Here is a 21,843-nt window from a genome sequence, read left to right on the forward strand (position 1 = left end):
TAATTAAATAAATAAATCTTTTAAAAAGTAGTTCTTGTGGCAATCTGTCTCTAATTGAAAAAAATTTTTCACTAAAATAAATTAATTAAAATAAAAAGCTTCTTCACAGCAAAAGAAATGATCAACCAAATAAAAAGTCAGCCTATGGACTGGTGAAGTACTTGTAACCATAAAGAATAAATACCTAAGATTTATAAAGAACTCATATACTCCATTAGAAAGAAAACATAACCCAGTTGAAATAGGACAAAGGATTTGAATAGGTCTTTCTACAAAAATAAAAATGACATGAATTTGCCAACAGGTCTATGAGTAAGGTTTTCAACATCACTAGTCAGAAGGAAATTCAAATCAAAATCAGTAAAGATAATGACTTTTAAGATACCTATTATCAACAAGAAAAGAGATAAGAAGTATTAGTATGAAGGTATAGAAAGAGAGCATGTAAGCAGTCTTGATGGGACTACGGATTGGCATAGCCATTACTGAAACAGTGTAAATATTCCCAAAGAAATTAAACATAAAACTACTACACGATCAAGCAATCCCTTTTTTGCAATTTACACCCAAAGGGAATGAAATCAGTGCCTTGTTAATAGATCTGCACTCTCACAACAATTGCAGCATTAACTACAATAGCCAAATGATAGAAACAGCCTAGGTGCCCTTCACACACACACACACACACACACACACACATACTGCAATAGTATTCAGCCTTTAAATGTACGAGATTCTGCCAATTAATACAGTATGTATAGACCTAGAGAATATTGTGCTGCATGAAATAAGCCAAAGAAATGAAGAAAAATACTGTATGATTTCACTTACATGTAGAATCTTTAAAAAAAATAAAATGAATATATAGAGATGGACAATAAGACAATGGTCACCAGGACCACAGGGGTGGGGAGGAAACGAAGTCAAAGGACACAAATTAACAAATATGTAGGATTAACAGGCCAAAAGATCTACCATAAACATGAGGACTGTGGTTAGCATATTATATTCAGATATTTTTGCTAAATGAGTAGATTAAAGCTGCTCTTGCCACAGGGGAAGAAAACATGTAACTATGAGATGATGGGTATATTCATTTGTTCCACTCTAGTAGACATTTTACTATGTGTGTATGTGTGTGTCTAATAACATTGTTATATAACTTAAATGTGCACAATAAATTTAATATTTGTAAAAAATCATTAGTCAAAGTGATGGTTCTTGAGCTAATTCCAAGTAGATATCTAATTTTTTTTCCTTCAAATACTGGTGCACAGATAATAATCTATACATAGTTTATCAGAGGAGAAGTTTTAAGTCCTAACTTTTCCATTTTTGAAATGTTTGAGCTTAGGAAAATCACACAGTCTCTATGGGTCTCAAGTCTCCTCTTCTATAGAATGGGGTGTGGGCATAGACCTCTTGGGGTCCTGTCCACATCTCATCACTATGCACCAAATGTCCCTATTAGCAGTGTTTCTTGACTCCTAGTGTTAGTTCCGTATGGAGAAGTGAATTTTTATGTCATTCCTTAAGAGAAAACACTAATGGAGGAATATTCCTGGTTTGAAGGTTCCTCAGAGTGGAATTTACCTCACCAGTGAAACTGGACTAAAGTTGGAAAAGAGTCTTTTCCATCCCTCTATCTGGTATTTTTTTTTTCTGTTTTGCTCTCTGTTTTGTTTTCCTTTCCATGGCAAAAGACGTGAATTCTCAAGAAAGCTCTCAGTTACCTTTATGAACAAGCCCAAACCCTTGTCTGGTTTTATTAGTTCCCATTTCTGACAAGGGGCAAGTGTCAGGTCCCAGTGAAAATACAAAAGTGGATCAGCATTGGTGGCAAAAGATATTCTCATTCTCGCCCCAATCAGCAAGTTTAAAAAAGAAATACCATTCAGGCTATGTCATGTGTGATAAATGGATGCATGTTCTACCACATCCTTTCAAAAACTCATACTCAGTGAGCGATTCTACAAACAATGTGCAGAGATTTTAAAAGCCCTTCAGTAAGTTTTAATTAAGGCTATTGAACACAGCCTGGAGAATACCCAGGTCTGAAAGGCAAAGTTAAATACTGTCTATTCAAAAGAAAAACCACAAAGTAACCATTTGAAATGTCATTATTAATCCTAAGAAGTCGTTTCCACTACTTTACCATATCTTCAAGAGATTTATATGTTACTCTTCATATTATGTTTGTAAGGCAAACAAGGGAACACCTGGGCTTCATTATTCTTTAACAATAAAAAACTTCATAAGTTTGACTTAATAAATGATATAATCAAGTTTGATTCACAGTAAGTCAGATCTTGAATGCTAGAATTTTGTTTAATGACATTGACCTTCTTTCCCAAGGGTCAACTTTCCCCCTCACTGAGACAGTGCAAACTGCCTACCCACCCGAAAGAGATGGACATCCGGGGAGTCATAAACCAAGCCTCTCTGAGCAGGGGAGATATGGACGTGGTGCTATATATCACTTCCAGACGTCAGAGAGGACTGATAGAGCAGTGCAAAGTTCCCAACGAAGCGCAGCCCAGTTGTAGGAGATTGCTGTGATGATAATCGCCCGAACTAACCATAAATTCTGGACTCAGAATTAGGAATGGCCTGTAAACATCAAATAATGGGTGTCTAAATTGAAAATGAAACTATCTGTTGCCTGTAATATTTCTTGCGGTGTGGCTTAGAGAGCCAGTAATGTTAAAGCCAGACATGATCCTTTTCCATGTCTGCTGTTAGAAAGCTGAGGATATTAACTCCTCCTTCCATCACCCTCAGAAAAACAGAGCTAAATGAACTAGCTAGAAATCATGGGGCATAAAATACAGATTTAACATTATGCCGCAAGAACATTACAGGTTTAAAAAAATACAGAGAGACACAGTACTACATTCGAAGAACTGTACCAGCAAGTACTGAAGGAACATTACTAAATAGTTTACAGCAGACACTTTCATATTTCACTGTGCCATATTTCACTATTTCAATTCTCTTTCTGTGTGTGTGTAGTCAATAAGCACCTCCTATAGTGATATTTGGTACACAGCGATCATATAAATATCTTCTCAACTTCTCAAACCTGGTTAGAAGAGGTATCAGTAAATTTAGCGTGAACATAGATCACATACCATTTTACACACATGGCATTTTGGAATTCAGAATAATTGCAGATATGTACAGTTGAAGGCGGGCTATCCTTGAAAGATTGTTTTAATGTACTTTATTAAATAGGTAAGTTGTATGAATTCAATAAGCACATTGCACATTTTTAAGGATTTATTTATTTATTTCAGAGAGAGGGAGAGACAGAAAGAGAGTTCTTGCATCCTCTGGGTCACTCTCCAAAAGGCTGTAATGGACACAACTGGTCTGATCCAAAGCCAGGAGCCAGGAACTTCTTCTGGATCTCCCACTTGGGTGTAAGGCCCCAAGTACTTGGGCCACCTTCTACCGATTTTCTCTGCCATTAGCAGAGAGCTGGATCAGAGGAGGAGCAGCCAGGACATGAACTGGTGCCCATATGGGATGACAGCACTACAGGCAGAGGCCTAGCCCACTACATCAAAACACTGACCCACTTTGCACACTTTGCACATTTGTATTTTGGTTGGGTCATCTGTAAATAACAAATGTGTTACTTTTTACATATGTTGTAAGTTTGTTAAAAAATGTTTTTCTCCTACCATTTTATAAATAAAACATCAGTTTTTCTCTATCTATATGCTTACTACACTTTTGTTCTTATGAAAAGTAACTGAAGCCAAAATCTACAAATTAGTGGAGTGTAAATTCATGAATATTTAGCAAACTCAAAAATATTTCCTATTTCTCCTGCTAACCCTGTATAAATATACAATCCATTGAACCCAAATCTTAATTTTTTTATCAGACTCCTGGAAGAAGACAGTGCTTTTTGTGACATTTTGGTACTATAATTAAATGGGATCTTTTCCATGTTAGTATAAGCTAGCATGTGTGTATGACAATTAAACAGCATTGTGGGTGAGAATGAGAGAAGTAATAGTTGTTTTCAAAATGTTTGACACATATGGGTGTCTAAGCCCCAGCACTGCTCTGCAATGGGCAAGAGGAACTTGGGGGCTAGGAGAAGCAGAGTAGCATCTGTTTTCCTTTCAGTGTTAGAGAACCTACATATTTAACTCTTCAGTGTTCAGTCAGCGATTGTTGCGGGAGAAGTAAAGGGGAAAGATATTAAAATTGACCCAGAGCAATTGCAAGCATGACTGAAAACACTTGATAAACATATGCCTCAATTAGCAGATATTTCTACCTAAGAGAAAGTTCTCTTATCCCCACTACTATGCCCCTACAACCTGAAAATACTCAAGAAGAAAAAGGAGCTAATAAAGAGTTAATTATTTAATAATTAAGAGGTAAAGCCAGGGTCAAAATTTTTGCAGAGAATTTGGGTGTGAAGCAAAGGATGAAGAATAGCAATAATATAAACAATAAAAATGTCAAATGTTAAAGATCTACTTATAAATTTAGCAAAGATTGTATAATAGCAATAGTAGAAAAAACAATAGAATCAATTGGTAATGGTTTCTTATAATGTACCAAGCAATGAATTCAGTATTCTACAGACACTATTTTGCTAATAGCTCTCCATGGCTTTATTAATTATTAGTAACCAATGAACAATAGTAACTATGTAATAATTCTGTTTTTGAAATAAGAAAACTAAGAATCAGAGATGCAAACTTTATTCTATGTGAACACTCAACTATAAAGTGACAGGGTCAAGTGTGTCTAACTCCTGAGGTTTCAAATGCTATGTTACATTATTTCTGTACAGCCATAAGGGGACTGGTTGTGTTGTAGCTGGTAAAGTTACTGCCTGTGACATCAACATCCCATATAGGCACTGTTTGAAATCCTAGTTGCTCCACTCCTGATCTAGGCTCTTGAAAATGGCCTGGGAAAAGCAGTGGAAGATGTCCCAAGTGTATGGACCCCTGTCACCCACGTGTGGAACCTGAATGAAACTCCTGGCTCCTGGCTTCAGCCTGGCCATTGCAGCCACTGGGAGGAGTGAGCCAGCAGGTGAATGGATTATCTTGCTCTCTCCCTCTCTGTCTCTGTGTCTTTGTCTCTCTGTCACCCTCTTTCAAAATAAATAAAAAATAAATAACCTTTTTTAAAAAATAAATATGCCATAAATAATTAACTTAGATGAGATTGTCTGAAAAGAACCCATGCAGAAAAAGTGATATCCCTAGTATTAAGTAGAACAAACAAAAAAAATTCTCTGAGGGATAAAGTATTAAGTTGTTCATCAACAGTCAGGGCAAGGGCTGATCAAGTCACCATTTCTCATAGTGTCCATTTCACTTCAACAGGTTTCCCCTTTTGTGCTCTGTTAGTTGTCGCCGATCAGGGAGAATATATGATATTTGTCCCTTTGGGACTGGCTTATTTCACTCAGCATAATGTTTTCCAGATTCCTCCATTTTGTTGCAAATGACTGGATTTCATTGTTTTTTATTGCTATATAGTATTCTGTAGAGTACATATCCCATAATTTCTTTATCCAGTCTACTGTTGATGGGCATTTAGGTTGATTCCAGGTCTTAGATATTGTGAATTGAGCTGCAATAAACATTAATGTGCAGACAGCTTTTTTGTTTGCCAATTTCATTTCCTTTGGGTAAATTCCAAGGACTGGGATGGCTGGGTGGAATGGTAGGGTTATATTCAGGTTTCTGAGGAATCTCCAGACTGACTTCCATAGTGGCTTTACCAGTTTACATACAAGAGTGGATTAGTGTCCCTTCTTCCCCACATCCTCGCCAGCATATCCCTCCTAGTATTTTTTTTTTTGTTTGTTCTACTTAATACTATTGGTTGAATTCTGTAATTAATACACAGTTATTCTTAAGTGCTGAAACGTAACTGAAAAGTGATCCCTGTTAAATATAAGAGTGGGAATAAGAGAGGGAAGAGATGTACAATTTGGGACATGCTCAAGCTGACTTGCCCCAAAAGGTAGAGTTAGAAACATACCAGGGGATTCCAATTCAATCCCATCAAGGTGGCATGTACCAATGCCATCTCACTAGTCCCAGTGATCAATTTCTGTTCACAATTGATCATAACGATAGGACTAAGAGTCAAAGGGATTACATAAACAAGACCAGTGTCTGAAAATACTAACCAATAGAATAAAAAAGGGAGAGAACGATCCAACATGGGAAGCAAGATACACAGCAGACTCATAGAATGGCGGATGTCCTAAACAGCACTCTGGCCTCAGAATCAGCCCTTAAGGCATTCAGATCCGGCTGAAAAGCCCATGAGAGTATTTCAGGCATGGAAAGCCAAGACACTCTGGCAAAAGATCTCTGTGAGTGAGATCCCAGTAGAAAGAACAGGTCATCAAATAAGGAGGTAACTTTCTCTGAAAGAAGGAGAGAACTTCCACTTTGACTATGACCTTGTCTAAATATGATCGGAGTTGGTGAACTCAAAAGGCTTCCATAGCCTTGGCATCTCATGACAAGAGCCTAGGGTGATTACTGATGCCATAAACAAGAGTGTCAATTTGTTAAGTCAACAACAGGAGTCACTGTGCACTTACTCCTCATGTAGGATCTCTGTCCTTAATGTGCTGTACATTGTGATTTAATGCTATAACTAGTACTCAAACAGTATTTTTCACTTTATGTTTCTGTGTGGGTGCAAACTGTTGAAATCTTTACTTAATATATACTAAACTGATCTTCTGTATATAAAGAGAATTGAAAATGAATCTTGATGTGAATGGAAGGGGAGAGGGAGCGGGAAAGGGGAGGGGTGCAGGTGAGAGGGAAGTTATGGGGGGGGGAAGCCATTGTAATCCATAAGCTGTACTTTGGAAATTTATATTCAAAAATAAAAGTTAAAAATAGAAAAAGTGATATCCCAGCAAAAAAGGTACATTAAAATTAAAAAACAATTAGACGGGGCTGATGCTGTAGTATAACAGGTAAAGCTGCTGCTTTCAGTACCAGCATCCCAAATGGGCGCCAGTTCAAGTCCTGGCTGCTCCACTTCTGATCCAGCTCTCTGCTGTAGCCTGGGAAAACAGCAAAAGATGGTCCATGTCATTGGGCCCCTGCACCCACGTGGGAGACCTGGAAGAAGCTCCTGGTTCCTGGCTTTGGATCAGTGCAGCACCAGCCATTGCAGCCATCTGGGGAGTGAACCAGCGGATGGAAGACCTCTTTCTCTCTGCCTCTCCTTCTCTCTCTGTGTAACTCTGCCTTTCAAATAAATAAATAAATCTTAAAAAAAAAGAACTGAGTCGTCTCTGTTCACTCCCCCCCTCCACAGTACCTAGCTTATGACTGGCACTTAGAAGTTTCAATAATTACGTATTAGATAGGTTAAGGAATAAACTATTTATTTTATAATGATACTAGATATTTTTATAAGAATACTGGGACTGAATATATCTTATTACAACCAAGGTTTTCTTTCTATAGCAAGAAAGAGTGTGAGAAACACGATCTTACCAAAGCTTATAGGAGTGAGCTGAGTGTTACATTCATACACTGTATATGCTTTATTTGCACGACTCTATAGTATATAAAATTTCACTGAGAAGATAGCACAGCGTGTGAGACAGCAATAATATTTCTATAGGACTATCTTGTAATATAATTAAAGTAACTAGTAATATTATACCTATAAAAAGTCAGAATGACACATTTAGCTCTAAAATGCTTCACCAGTTGCATATTTAACTTCAATATGCATATGCTGATTTAAAATATCTCACTTTATTAAAGAATTTATAATCACTGTTAATATTTAGCTTGTAAAGGAACATTGTCTTGAAAATGTGTAACTACATTGGGTATGGTCTTGAGGTTTAAAAACGTTCCTGAAATCAATAACTATAAGAACAACTACTTTCATGATGTCTACAAATATTTTTCATATTCCATGATTTTTAGTTTGAGATCCAGTGTCATTAATTCAGATAGAACATTATTTTTATTTTTCAGGGTCTAAAGCACTGTTTCTCAAATTTCATTGTGCATAAGACTCTTCTGGGTATATTACTAAAATGTAAACTCTTACTCTGTAGGTCTTGTTGGGGCCTGAAATTCTCTATGAATAACCAACTCCCAGGGGATATTGACACAAAAATCCATGAGCCACACTTAAAATAGTAAGGTTATGGAGCAAATACAATAGTAATATCTGAATCACACACTGTTCAAATATCCAGCACTTTCTGTTATACTTCTTTGTCTTGAATTCTGGCACACACACATACACAATTTACTTACTGTTATAAGTGTCAGAAATCAAGTCAATTATACTTGGCAAGTTTTTCAACTGTTTTCTCTTTAAAATATCTAAATCTAAGTTGTAGTAGTAGCTAGAATATTAGGCAAAATCATGGAAGATCCTATCAGGAATGATCCTATCAGGAAAGATTACAGTCTTCTACACAAAGTAATAAAGATCATTTTGGTTACCTAAGTCTGAGCAGGAATTTACCTAAAAGCTCTTCTATTTAGGTATTATCCTTTCTCGAAGTTCACAGGAATCTTGAACGGTTTTCTTCGGGTGTAGATTTTATTCTTGCAGAATACATGAGACATAAGAATCTAAATATGCACAGAAATCATTGTATTATATAAACATAGAAACTGAGTCAAAAGCTCACAAAAATTAGAAGACAGATTAATAATGGAGATGATATGATAACTAGGTTCATCTATCAGTGCTAGACGTTAAACGGTAATCTATAAGGTTTATATCTATCTATCTATCTATCTATACATACATACATACATACATATATATTTGAAATCCTGATCATGAAACTGACTTACAGGGGTTTTTAGCTTAAAATTTTTAACTTAAAATAAACTTGTCAGGATGGCAACTACCCTCATGGTTAAGCAACTGTTAAGACACTTGCCTCTCATATCAGAGTACCTAGGTTTGCCAGCAGTTCTGGCTTCTAATTCCAGCTTTCTGCTAAAGCGTTCTGGGATGCAGCGAGGGGTGGGGGATGGAATCCCTGAAACCCATGTGGGAGACCTGGGATGAATAATAGGCTTCTGCCTTCAACCCTGGCCCACCCCAGTTCTTGCAGGCATATGGGGAGTGAATCAGGGTGAGATTTCTCAGCCTCTCAAACAAATAAATAAATTTTTAAAACTAAAAAAAGTCTAATAATTATATCATTTCTCAGTATCTACCATATATTAAGAACTATATTTTCACCTATATATGTAGTTTATCTAGTTTAGTAGCCACTTTGTGGTAGAATATTACCATTACATTTTACAGATGAGGAAAAAGATACATTAAATTTATTTCATGCCCTGTCCCACTCCGCCAGGCCTATTTCTGAGCCCTGCTCGAGTCCCGGCCCCCTTCACCCATGTCCATCACTACCTGCAGCAGCATTGGCAGAAGGCCTGACAAACTGCCTTTAAATGTGAGGGCCTTGGGCTGGCTACTTGGGGACACAAGGCACTGGACAGTGCAGCCCCTGATGTACATGTGGGAGATACACTCTGCCTCCAAGCCACTGAAGGGCACCCATATGGCCGGCTGCCTGCACTTGACCATGGAGACTGCAATCTTCACTGAGAACCCTGTTGCCCTGAGTGCTGAAGTGCAGTGGTCCAGCTGCAACATCTTTTCCACCCAAGACCATGCAGCGGTTGCCATTGCCAAGGCCGGCATTCAAGTGTACACCTGCAAGAACCAAACAGAGGAGGAGTACCTGTAGTACATCAGGCACTCTACTTTAAGCCCAAGCCCCTTAACATGATTCCGTACGATGGCAATGACCTCATCAACCTCATCCACACCAAGTACCCAAGCTTCTGTCAGGCATCAGGGACTTCCCTGAGGAGATCTTTACTGGGGTCCACAACCTCTACAAGATTATGGCCAATGGGGTCTTGAAGGTGCCTACCATCAGTGCCAATGACTCCATCACCAAGAGCAAGTCTGACAAACTCTATGGCTGCTGGGAGTCCCTCACAGATGGCATCAAATGGGTTACAGGCATACTGGTTCACTACCCAAATTGCCACAACTTCCAGTCTAGGCTGGTCAAACTGCAGGCAAGAAGGCAGTGGTAGCGGGCTACGGCAGTGTGGGCAAGGGTCACATCCAAGGCCCTGAGGGATTTAGGTGCCAATATCATAATCACCGAGGTCGTCTCCACCAATGCATTGAAGGATGCCATGGAGGGGTAGGAGTGGACCACTGTGGATGGACAACATCTTTGGCACTTTGGCACTACCACAGGCTGCATGGACATCATTCTTGGGTGCCACTTTGAGCACCTGAAGGATGATGTCATCATATATAACAACAGATACTTCAATGTGGAGACTGACATCAAGTGGTCAACGAGAATGCTGTGGAGAAGTTGAGCATCAGGCCCCAGCTGCACTGCTACAGGCTGAAGAATGGGCAACACATCATCCTGCCCGCTGAGGATCAGTTGGTCAACCTGGGTTGTGCCTTGAGCCACCCCAGCTTTGTGATGAGCAACTCCTTCACGAAGCAGGTGCTGGCACAGCTTGAGCTGAGGACCCACTCTGATGAGTAATGCTCTTGGTGTTCACTTCCTGTCCGAGAAGCTGGGTGAGGCAGTGGCAGCAGCTAACGCTCACCCTGGGCAACTGGAAGTGAACCTGACCCAGCTGACTGAGAAGCAAGCCCAGTACTTTAGCATGTCCCATGATGTTGCTTTCAAGCCTGATCACTGTCACTACTGAGAGCCAAGTCTACCCTTCACCTTCCAGTGTCCAGGCCCCTACTTTTGGTATTAGCTTGTCAGTGGTGCCCCCTATAGACTCCCTAGGACTTCTCACCCAGTCTTAGGTCTTTGCATTCCTCATCCATCATATTATTCCAAGTATGGCACAGGAAACTGAGAGGTCCCTCTTCAAGCCCTAGTCACGATGGAGACATCCATAGGGAATCATTATCTGAGGAGTCTTACACCTGCTAGGTCAGTCCTTCCTTAGGTTGGAAGTTGGTAGTGGTGTAGACAAATCCCATACACTTTACAAGATAGGCCTTCACCTTGCCTATAGTGGTAGACCCATGTGCTTGGTTTACAGATTCGCTGGTTGCTCAGCCCATGGTGGAAGAGAAGGAACCCTATCAAAGGGCAAAGAGGAACTGTTGAAGCTTGAATATTTCTCAGAGCCTAGTTTAGTGCTGAGTCCTCTCATAAACCTCAGAATAATGAGTGAGGTTAGCCCTTATTAGTCCTTTTGGTCTTCATTTTACAGGGGTCAAAATAAACTCTATAAGAGGCAACCAGAGGTTGAGCGGGGCCAGCAAAACTGAAAAGCAGGCATAGATTTGCCATCACTTTGTAACATGATGGTTCCTATCACAATCCTGGGTCAAAAAGATGCTAATTTGGCTTATAATGCTTATATACTACTTAGAGTATCAAAAGAAAGCATGAAGTTGGTAAATAAAAATTATGATGACCAAAAAATTTTATTTCATGAATGGTACAGTCCACATTCTTTATACTATATACTAAATATTTTAAATTTTATAAGTAGTTTCAAATTGATTACTGTAACATTCTTGGAATTTAAGCTGTTATTTAGATATCTACTAAATAGGCTCAGGCCATTCATAAGTTTGGTTGATGTGTCAGTATATCAGATTATTGCAATTATGTAAAAATACTTCTATTTATTCCTTGTGTTAGAATCATTTTACTGACCTTTCCCCCTGCTGGGTTATTTCATGATACATTAGTCAGAAAACACAGCAATACATAAGCAAATTTGGAATTTTGAGTCATTGAAGATCAAACTATCCCACACACCTTATGCTGAGTTTCCATTTAATTTCAGGTTAGCACATCTTAATACTAAGCATTTCAGATCATATTACCTGACCAGAAATAAAACTGAAGAACATAATTAAAGCAGAACCAGACCATGATTTAGAAGGTCACAAGTAAGATAATCAAAAATGTAGAGACGACCCCAGAAAACCCCTTAACAACCATCCTTTCCTCTAACAGTTTGAACTAAGTTGTGGATCAAAATCAAGTATTACTACAAATCTAAAGGATATCAGTCTGAAAGACCATGTAAATAACTACAAATGAGTGAATGAATAAATGAAACTATCACTGTATTGAAAACAACAAAAGCTTCTGAGATTACGAGCCACGTATAACAAGTGAAATTGAACTGAACAAAATTATCTAGTGATCACTCCAGCACAATGTCAACACTTCAAAATAGTCCACAGATATTCTGAGTTGCACATTTTTTATTATCACTTTTAATTATCCTTCATCGTTAACTTTTGTATTTTTAGTCTTGACATACATGAACAATAACAATCCTTTGGTTTTACAGAATGTTGACACAGTTTCAAGTGAAACAAGGGAAATTAGTGAAGTTTTTTTTTTTTTTTTAATTTTTATTTCCTACTGAACAAACAAAGACAAGGGACTAACATTTTGTTGTAGTGGGTAAAGCTGCCTCCTGTGACGTTGGCATCCCATATGGGCACCGGTTCACCCTGGATGCTCCACTTCTGATCCAGGTCTCTGCTAATGTGCCTGAGAAAGCTGCAGAACATGGCCCAATTGCTTGGGCCCCTGAACCCATGTGGGAGACCTGACAGAAGGTCCTGGCTCCTGGCTTCGGCCTAGCCCAGCCCTGGCCATTGCAGCCATTTAGGGAGCAAACCAGGGGATGGGCGATCTCTCACTCTGTTCCTCTCTCTCCATATGACTCTGACTTTCAAGTAAATAAAATAAATCTTCAAAAAAAGAAAAACAAAGGCAAGAAGAATATGTGACCACCTATGTGATTCAAGTGATTATTTTTCTTTTTTCACATCCTGTGCTATTCCCAGTTTCTAAGACTCAACCGACATTCTACTATAGAGGGGGCATATTTCATGAAAATAATTTAAGTCTATAACCCAACACTTGCATGGTAACAAAATACCTTCAGTTATTCGGTGCCTATGTGGTGGTGAACTTATGGTTCCCAGGATGGCAATCATCCATTTCACCCACATTAGAAGTCCCACAAAGATACAGTTCACTGCCTCAATGAATTCAGCAATAAAAAGAAACACACTTAAATACTAAAGCCATCTTGCATGAATAAATGGCAAAATAAAGGAAACCCTTTAAGTGCTTTCCAGCAGTTTAATCCAGAACTATTCAGTTTCCAATTATTCGTTCCTCCTGAATAACTTTTTTTCCCCTAGGCAAAGCTGGGAGAGAGCAGTGTCATTGTGATTTTGAATTATTGTTAAGATAAAAACATATGTTGGTACTGTGAATAGCTACATGCAGGATTTTGTAATTCAAAGGTTATGTGGTCATTGTTTAATGGAAAACACCAAAGCATGAGAGAACTTTCCTTGCTCATAAGGCAAAAAGGAAAGGAAAGAAAAAAAAAAACATGTTTTAAAATTACAAATGGGACCTAAAGCTCTCAGAAAATCAAAATGGTCTGTCATTGATTTAACTCACTGTCAGAATAAAAGTCAACAACCTTAAAAGGAAGATTAAAATTATGCAGAGCCTCTATAACATATAGTCCACAATATATAGTTTACAATAAAATGAAGTCATGTAGAGGAACAGGAAATAGTTATTGATAGAAATTAAAACAACTAATGGAAAGAGAACCAGAGAGTTTTCAAATAATAGAGTTAAAAGACAAAGAGTTCAAAAGTGCAATTGTTACTTCAGTGAAAGTGACTAATAAAATTAAGAAAGCATAGATTATTTCCAAAGAAAATTAAAATCTATAAAGTATCAGATTAACATTTTGGAACTGAAAAATCCAGTAACTGAAGCAAAGAACTCATTGGACAGAATTAACAACAGATTCTACTACTACTTATTGAGTTCTTAACTTAGTGGAGGATTAATTTTGTGAAATTGAAAATATGTCATTGAAAAAATTAAAAGAAAAATAAAAAGGAAGGAGAAAGGGTGGGTGATAGCAAGGGAGGGAGGAGGTAGGATGAGAAATATTATTATGTTCTTAAAACTATCTGAAATACATGAAATGTGTTCCCCTCATATAAAGAAGAGAAGAGAAAAAAAAAGGAAAAAGAAAGTAAATGTGATTTATAAATTTGAATAAAAGTTAACGCAAATATCAATTAAAGCATGGAAAAAGAAGAAGAGATGAGTAGGGATAAACATAACAGGGATATATGGGACATGTTCAAAAGGTCTTATAAACATTTTAGTATGATTCCAAAAAATAAAAAAAGAGATTGAGATGATAGTTGAAGAAATAATGGTGAAGAATTTTTCAAATCCAAAGAAGGAAAAGACTCAAAAAGGTTCAAGACTCTTAGTGGAAAAAAAATATAAATTCGAGAACTTCAAGCAGGGCAAATTCAAAGAAAATAGAACTAAGCGCATCATAGTCTAGTTACTATGAAGCAATAATAAACTCTTTAGAGCTTCCAGAAGTGGGGTGAGGGGGTTCGCCTTGTCCAAGTCATCCCTTGAACACTCACATCCTTTATCAGAGTGCCTGGCTTTGAGTCCCAGTTCCACTCCTGATTCCAGTTTCCTGCCAGTGTGTACCCTGGAAGACAGCAGATGATGGTGCATGTGCTTAGGACTCTGCTACCTTTGAGGGATATCTGGATTCAGTTTCCAGTTTCTGGCTTTGGCCTTACACATATGTGCACACACTCTTTTACATAAAGGTATAAATGTATACATAAATACATTAAAAAGTCAGAGGAAAAATAATACATCTTTACAGACAGGATATGAATGCCGTCTAGCTGTGGAAACTAGAAGACAATCAAAGGACATCTTTAAAGTGCTTAAAGAAAACAATAGACCTGTCAGCTTAAATTCAACATCCTAAAAAAAAATAAACTTGCACAAATAAGTGGAAACGTCTTTTAATAAGTTAACATAAAAATGTAAGTGATTAAAATAAGTTTATATGGTAGTTTTCTTTCTTGTTGGTATGTGTTAATATTGTATCATATTCATGGAAGTATAGGCTTGATAAAAAAAAAACACAACAGCAACACTCTAAAATTTGAAACTGAAGAATTAAGGGGCTGGCACTGTGGTCTAGTGGGTTATGCTACCACCTGTGACACTGGCATCCCACATGGGTGCTGGTTTGAGTCCTGGCTGCTTTGCATCCCATCCAGCTCCCTGCTAATGTGCCTGGGAATGCAGTAGAGGACTGCCCAAGTCCTTGGGCTCCTGCACCCATGATGGAGACCCAGAGGAAGCTGCTGGCTCCTGGCATTGGATCAGCCCACCTCTGACTGCTGCAGCCATCTGGGAAGTGAACCAGTGAATAGAAGACCTCTCTCTGTCTCCTCTCTCTCTCTCTCTCTCTGTAACTCTGTCTTTTAAATAAATAAGATAAATCTTTAAAAAAAAAACTGGAGAATTAAAAAAATGCAAGGATAATCCCTTAAATAAAAAATAAAATGAGCAGATATGTGATATATGTAACTATAAAAATGTAAATAAACAAAACAAAGAAATAGCTAAAATATGGCAATATTTAAATGCTCTGAAGAAATCTGAAAATATTGAAATTTCAAATTTAAAAATTTCAGGAATAATACAATTTTGTCATTAAAAACAGACTACCATCAAGGGAATAAAATTATATAAAAAAGTCAGTGAATAAAGATATTTTAAAGTTACCTACATTAAGCACTCTATCTATTGAACTTAATCCTTTACAGATTTACACATTTACTCCTACAAGCTTTAGATACTTTATAATCCTCAGATTCTGATAGAAAATTTTAAGTATCATAAAATTATACATAACTCTTTCCATGGAATTTTTTTAAAGATTTATTTATTTTTTTATTTGAAAGGCAGAGTGACAGAAAGAGGGGGGGGGGGTTCTTCCACGCACTGGTTGGCTCCAACTGCACCAATCCAGGAACACAGCCCAAGTGCTTGGGCTGCTACTAGCCATGTGGGAGACCTGGAAGAAGCTACTGGCTCCTGACATAGGCCAGGCCCAGTCTCAGCCATTGTAGCCTTCTGAGGTGTGAACCAGCAGATGGAAAAACTCTCTCTCTCACTCTGTCTCTCCCTCTCTCTGTGTAACGCTAGCTTTTAAATAAATAAAATAAATCTTACTGAAAAAAGCAGAATATATATATTGAAACTAGTAATAAGTTTGGTCAAATCATAGGCTACAAGGTCAGTATTTTCAAAATTCAACTATATTTCTTTTTTTTTTTTACAGGCAGAGTGGACAGTGAGAGAGAGAAAGAGAGAAAGGTTTTCCCAGGGTGCTGGCGCCGCAGGCAGAGGATTAGCCTATTAAGCTGCAGCACCAGCCTCAACTATATTTCTATATACTAGCAATAGCATCAAAAATCATAAACACTCAAATATAAATTGAACAAAAACATGCAAAAATTTATGCTGAAAACAAATCATTTCCATAGAAAGTAAAGAAGGGAAATAATAGTTATGCCTTATACATATATTGGAAAAGTAAATATTGCTGCATTGACAAAGCCTAAAAATTAATCTATGTATATAACGCAATCATAATAAAAATCCTAGAAGGTTCTTATTGTACAAATTGACAAAATTATTCTAAAACTTATATGTAAATGCAAAGAATCTATAATCTATTAAAAATTAATCTCAAAAAACACACAGACCTAAGAGAACTTGATTTTAAAATTATTGTATAATTACAGGAATTAAGAGAATGTGCTATTAACAAAAGGATGAACACATAGGTCAATGAAAGAGAAGACAATTCAAAAATATATTATCTTAATTGTATTGTCATCTTATATATTAAAATGTTTTTTCCAAAGATATCAGGAAAATCAATAGGAAAAATAATTCTAAAATAACAGAGTTAGAACAAGTAGATAAACATATTCTTTTAAAAAAGGAACCTCAATCCCTCTTATACCACAAACCAAAATTAATTTAAATAGTTAATAAACATTAAATGTTGGAGAAGAAATCCTTTTGAAAAAAATACATGTTTTCAATTTTGGAGAAGTTAAGGTATCTTGGAGATGATATAGAAAGTACTATTAAAAAGTGACAAATTAGACTTCATAAAAGGCAATAATATGAATAAGTATAATACAAATAGGAAGGGAATACTCACAATAGATACATATATCTAACAACTTGTATGCAGACTATATAGCTCCTTTAACACGGTTAATAAGAGGACAGATGAAAACTATAAAAATGGGTTAAAAAGTTTTGAGCAGATACTTCACGAAAGAAGATACACGAATGAACAATATGCACATGAAAAATAATCCAACTCCAAATATCATTTCCACATCCACTAGAAAGGCTAAAATTAGGAAGGCTGGCCATCCCAGTGTTGGCAAGGAAGTCGAACAGTTTGGAACTCTTTAACATTGCTGGTGAGAGTGCTAAATGGTACCACCTCCTAAAAAAGATTTGTCAATTTCTTAAAAGATTATGTATATATTTATAACCAATCAATTCCACTGAACATGTGTCCAAGAGAAATTAAAATATATATTAACAAAAAGAATTTTACAGAAATGCTCATAGCCATTTTAATAATAATTTCCCAAATGTGGAAATGATTCAAATGCAATTAAGCATGAAATGTTTTAAGAATGTAGTATATCTATTGAAAGGAATGCCACTCAACAATTAAAAGATTTGGATTATTACTTACTTACTTATATTTAACTATTTATTTATTATTTGAAAGGTAGAGAGCAAAGATAGAGGAAGATAGAGATCTCCTATTCACTGGTTCACTACCCAAATTACTACAACTCCAGTCTAGGCTAGGTCAAACCCAAGAGCCAGGAACTCCATCCTGGTCTCCCACTTGGATAGCAGGGACTCAAGTTCTTCAGCATCTTCTGCTGCCTTCTCACACCTGAGAAGGAAGGTGGATTAGAAACAGAGCATCCAGGACTCAGTCAGGTACTCAAATATGGGAAGCCAGCATTGCGGGTAGCATGTTAAATCACTGTGCCACAATGCTATCCTCAAAAGGTTTGAATAATTGATATAAGTGACAACATGGACAAATATCAATTTTTTAAAGGAAAGAAGATTATACATTTAAATGTAACTTTAAACTGGACAAACTAACCGATGGTAAAAGATATCTAAACAATGTTTGAAGTGGTGTGGCATGCAGTTATGATCATAAGTGGACGGAGAGAATTTGTTGATGTGTTGGAAACATTCTTTGTATTCTGAGTGGGAATTACATGAATATGTAGGTTATTCAAAACAGCAAATTACAATATTTAAGATCTATACATGTAATGTAAATATAAACCTCTTTTCAAAAAACTCAAATGGGGTGCATTCATTATTATATACTTACAAAGCAATTTTGCCTTTTTTTCCAATCAGGGCTATTATTAATTAATTATACTGGCTTTACTTACAACTCCCCTAACTCTTATTTTCACATGAATTCTGTCTTTTTGAAATATCCTTTCTCTCCTTACCCACCTACTGATATCTCACTTTAAATTGTTGACTACAGTGAGCTCACCTCTTCTCCAAAGTCTTTCCTTCCCTCTCAGAAAACCTCTCACTTCTGTTCAGTTCTCCACCTCCAATCAACATTCATCACTACACATTGTATATTAGAATTTATTTGCATATCTCTCATATCATATACTCACATAAGGGATAAAGGTAGGGATCATAGTGATAGCGCCTACTATCTACTAGCAAAAGTACCAACATGAACAATTCATTGAATAAAGTTTGTTCCAGGAACATGGGTAAGCACCTTGTTTATATGTCTCATTTAACTTTCAAAATGGTCCACATCTTACAGGTGACCAATTGAAGTATAGAGAGGTCACAAAGTTGGTGTACTGAGTGAAGTTAATGTTAAGCTTGCAACTCAAGGGTCTCTGATTCCAAAGTCCATGCTCTTATATGATTAACTGCCTTCCAGATCTCCTATGACAAAAATAATAGGAATTTAAAGATGGTTGCATTGACTTGGCCACAAAACTGTACCTTCCTTGTGACTTTGATGAATAAACTAACCCAGCTGAAGCCAAACTGCCAGGTTTTTAAAAATAGGAGTATACAAGCATTACTTTTTTCCTCATTTGCCATCACTGATATTTCTGAATATTTCCAAGCAAAGATTTATTCTTTGTCTTTCATTAGTAATCTTATTTAATTATCTTTAAGTACTGCTTACTAAAATTGGCTGTTAGCATTGTGTATACGTTTAGCTCAACCAAAGAAAGACACAGATGTAAACTACAGTAAAAAAAAAAAAAAAAAAAAAGAAATCCAGTCATTTGCAACAAAATGGATGAATCTGGAAAACATCATACTTAGTGAAATAAGCCAGTCCCGAAGGGACAAATACCATATGTTCTCCTTGATCTGTGAGAAATAATAGAGCACCTAAAAGAAAATCTGTAGAAGTGAAATTGACACTTTGAGAAGGGATGACTTTTGAGCTGAGCCTTGTCTTGACTGTTGAGGAAATTTTTTTTTGTTTTTGTTTATTTGTTTGTTTGCTTGATTTTTCTTCATATTATTTGTTGAACTCTTTACTTAACATAGAGTTAATCATATGTGTATAAAGTCAATTGAGGATGGAGCTCAGTAAAAAATAAGAGTGGGAATAAGAGAGGGAGGAGGAAGTTTGTAACTATAAAGCTGTATAGTTCTGCATACATTCTTACGAACTTACTCTAACGGCAAAGTCTAAAAACTTGTCATAGAACCCCCATGCCCATTAAGCTGGATGGTAAAAATGCCATCTTAAGTGTTAAAGTGATCATATTACGTGTTAAAGTGAACATATAGATAGAATTAAGTGTTAAAGTGATTATATAAATAGGATCAAGTGTCTGCTAATAATAATAATAAATAGAATTAAAAAGGAGAGAATGTTCCAACATGGGAAGGAGGCCACACAGCAGTCTCATAGAATGACAATCTCTTTAAGTAGCACTCTAACCTCAGAATCAGCCCCTAAATCTTCCTGGTCAACTGAAAAGCCCATGATGGCATTTCAGGCATGGAAAGCCAAGACACAGTGGCAAAAATGTTCTACATGAAGGATCTCTGTGATTGATACCCCAGTGCAAAGAAGAGTCCATCAAAGAAGGATGTACTTTTCTCTGAAGGGAGGAGAGCGCTTCCACTTTGCTTATGGCCTTATCTAAACAATGATGGAGTTTGGGGATTCAAAAGGCAGCTCATGTCAAGAGCCTTGGGTGATCACTGACATCATACATAAGAGTGTTAAATTAACAGCAGGCATCACTGTGCATTAACTTCCCATGCAGGATCTCTGTCCTCAATGAGTTGTATTATGAGAGTTAACTGTAAAACTAGTTCTCAGTTTGTGTGTATGTGCATGTGTGTGTGTGCAAATTGCTGAAATCTTTGCTTAGTATAGAGTTGGACTTCTGTGTACAAAGTTAACTGAAAATGAATCTTAATGAAAAATGGGACTGGAAAAGGGAGATGGAAGAAGATGAGGGGTGGGAGGGCGGGTGTGATGGGAAGAATAACTGTATTCCTAAAGTTGTACTTATGAAATTTGTATTAATTAAAAAATAAATTAATTAATTTAAAAAAAGAAAAATATAGAATGTACTACAATCTCTTAAACTGACTTCTAAAATACTGAAATCCTGTTTGATAATTTAAGAACTCTCTGGTTTCATCTTTCACACACATTAGTTTGGGGTTCTTTTGTTTTTCTTGTTTACAAATCAGTTGGCTTTGTGATGTTGGCCCTGGATGCCCTAACTCCTCATTAGTGAACTCTAGTATCTGCCCTACAACATTTCATCTGTGTAGCAAAACCCTGTGCTCTGCCTTCCTAATAATGAGAGTGAAATGTCAAAGCCTCTCTTTTGCACTCTACATGTCCCTTGCTTGTCCTTGTATATCTACAACATATACTTCGTTTTCCTTTTATCCTATATACAATCTATGAGCAGGATAGTGAAAAGGATAATACTTTTCATAAAGTACACAAAGAAAAAACAATGGCAGGTTTTTTCCTCAAAAGGTACTGAATAATTTTTGTTAAACACCTGTAATATAAAATTTGCATAATGTCTCCAGCTGTTTTTAAACATAATCCTGCTTGCATCATGATTGTTATTAAAACACTTTTAGAAGATTATATGAATCTAGAATTATGCAATATTTAGCTCTGGTATAGTAAAGGGTTAACACAGCAGGCCTGAGATTGCTATTTCTAGAAAGGCCTACTTGTAAGGTTGCCCTTGGCTGTATCTTGGGAAACTGAATGGTAAACAGTCTCCTACAGTGTTGTAAAATTTCTCTAATTGATAAGAGTAGTTCACAGTGCCGGAGTTGTGCAAACAGTATCATTTGTGCTGAACACCTGTTTTCCTCCCAGATTTTTCTGCAGGCTCAGAAGACAATGAGCTTCCAATAAAAACTCTGGACTCAACTAAGCCAAGCTTCCATGATAGAAAATATTTCACACATGTTCTCACAATTTGTTACCAGTTAAATTAAATGTGTCCTGTATGACTCCACTGGGAGAGGACCCTGGCAGCTTGAGGATGGTTTCTTCTAAACTCTGTCACTTTGATCTTTCTCTTTGGTTATTTTGCCTTGTATCTTTTCACTATAATAAATCATGAGCATGACTCTTTGTTGAGTCATGAGTCCTCCTAGCAAATCATCAAATTGAGGGTTGATGCTAGGAACACATGACAGAGCTAGGGTTTTTCTGTGTCATTCTTTAAAAAATAGAGAAAAAACAGAATACAGAGCTTATAATCTTTTTTTGAAGACTACATTTAATATTGTATTAC

General features: G+C 36.7%; 1 protein-coding gene and 1 pseudogene across 5 annotated transcripts in view; one reads left to right on the forward strand and one right to left on the reverse strand.

Moving 5' to 3' along the window:
• The window catches only part of CTNNA3 (catenin alpha 3), a 1,675,875-nt gene that overhangs the window by 823,572 nt on the left and 830,460 nt on the right, over positions 1-21,843 (reverse strand). The window lies entirely within an intron of this gene.
• Positions 8,899-10,766, forward strand: LOC103351353 (adenosylhomocysteinase-like; annotated as a pseudogene).

This window comes from Oryctolagus cuniculus, chromosome 15, assembly GCF_964237555.1.
Source record: "Oryctolagus cuniculus chromosome 15, mOryCun1.1, whole genome shotgun sequence".
In the NCBI taxonomy this organism is placed as follows: Eukaryota; Metazoa; Chordata; class Mammalia; order Lagomorpha; family Leporidae; genus Oryctolagus; species Oryctolagus cuniculus.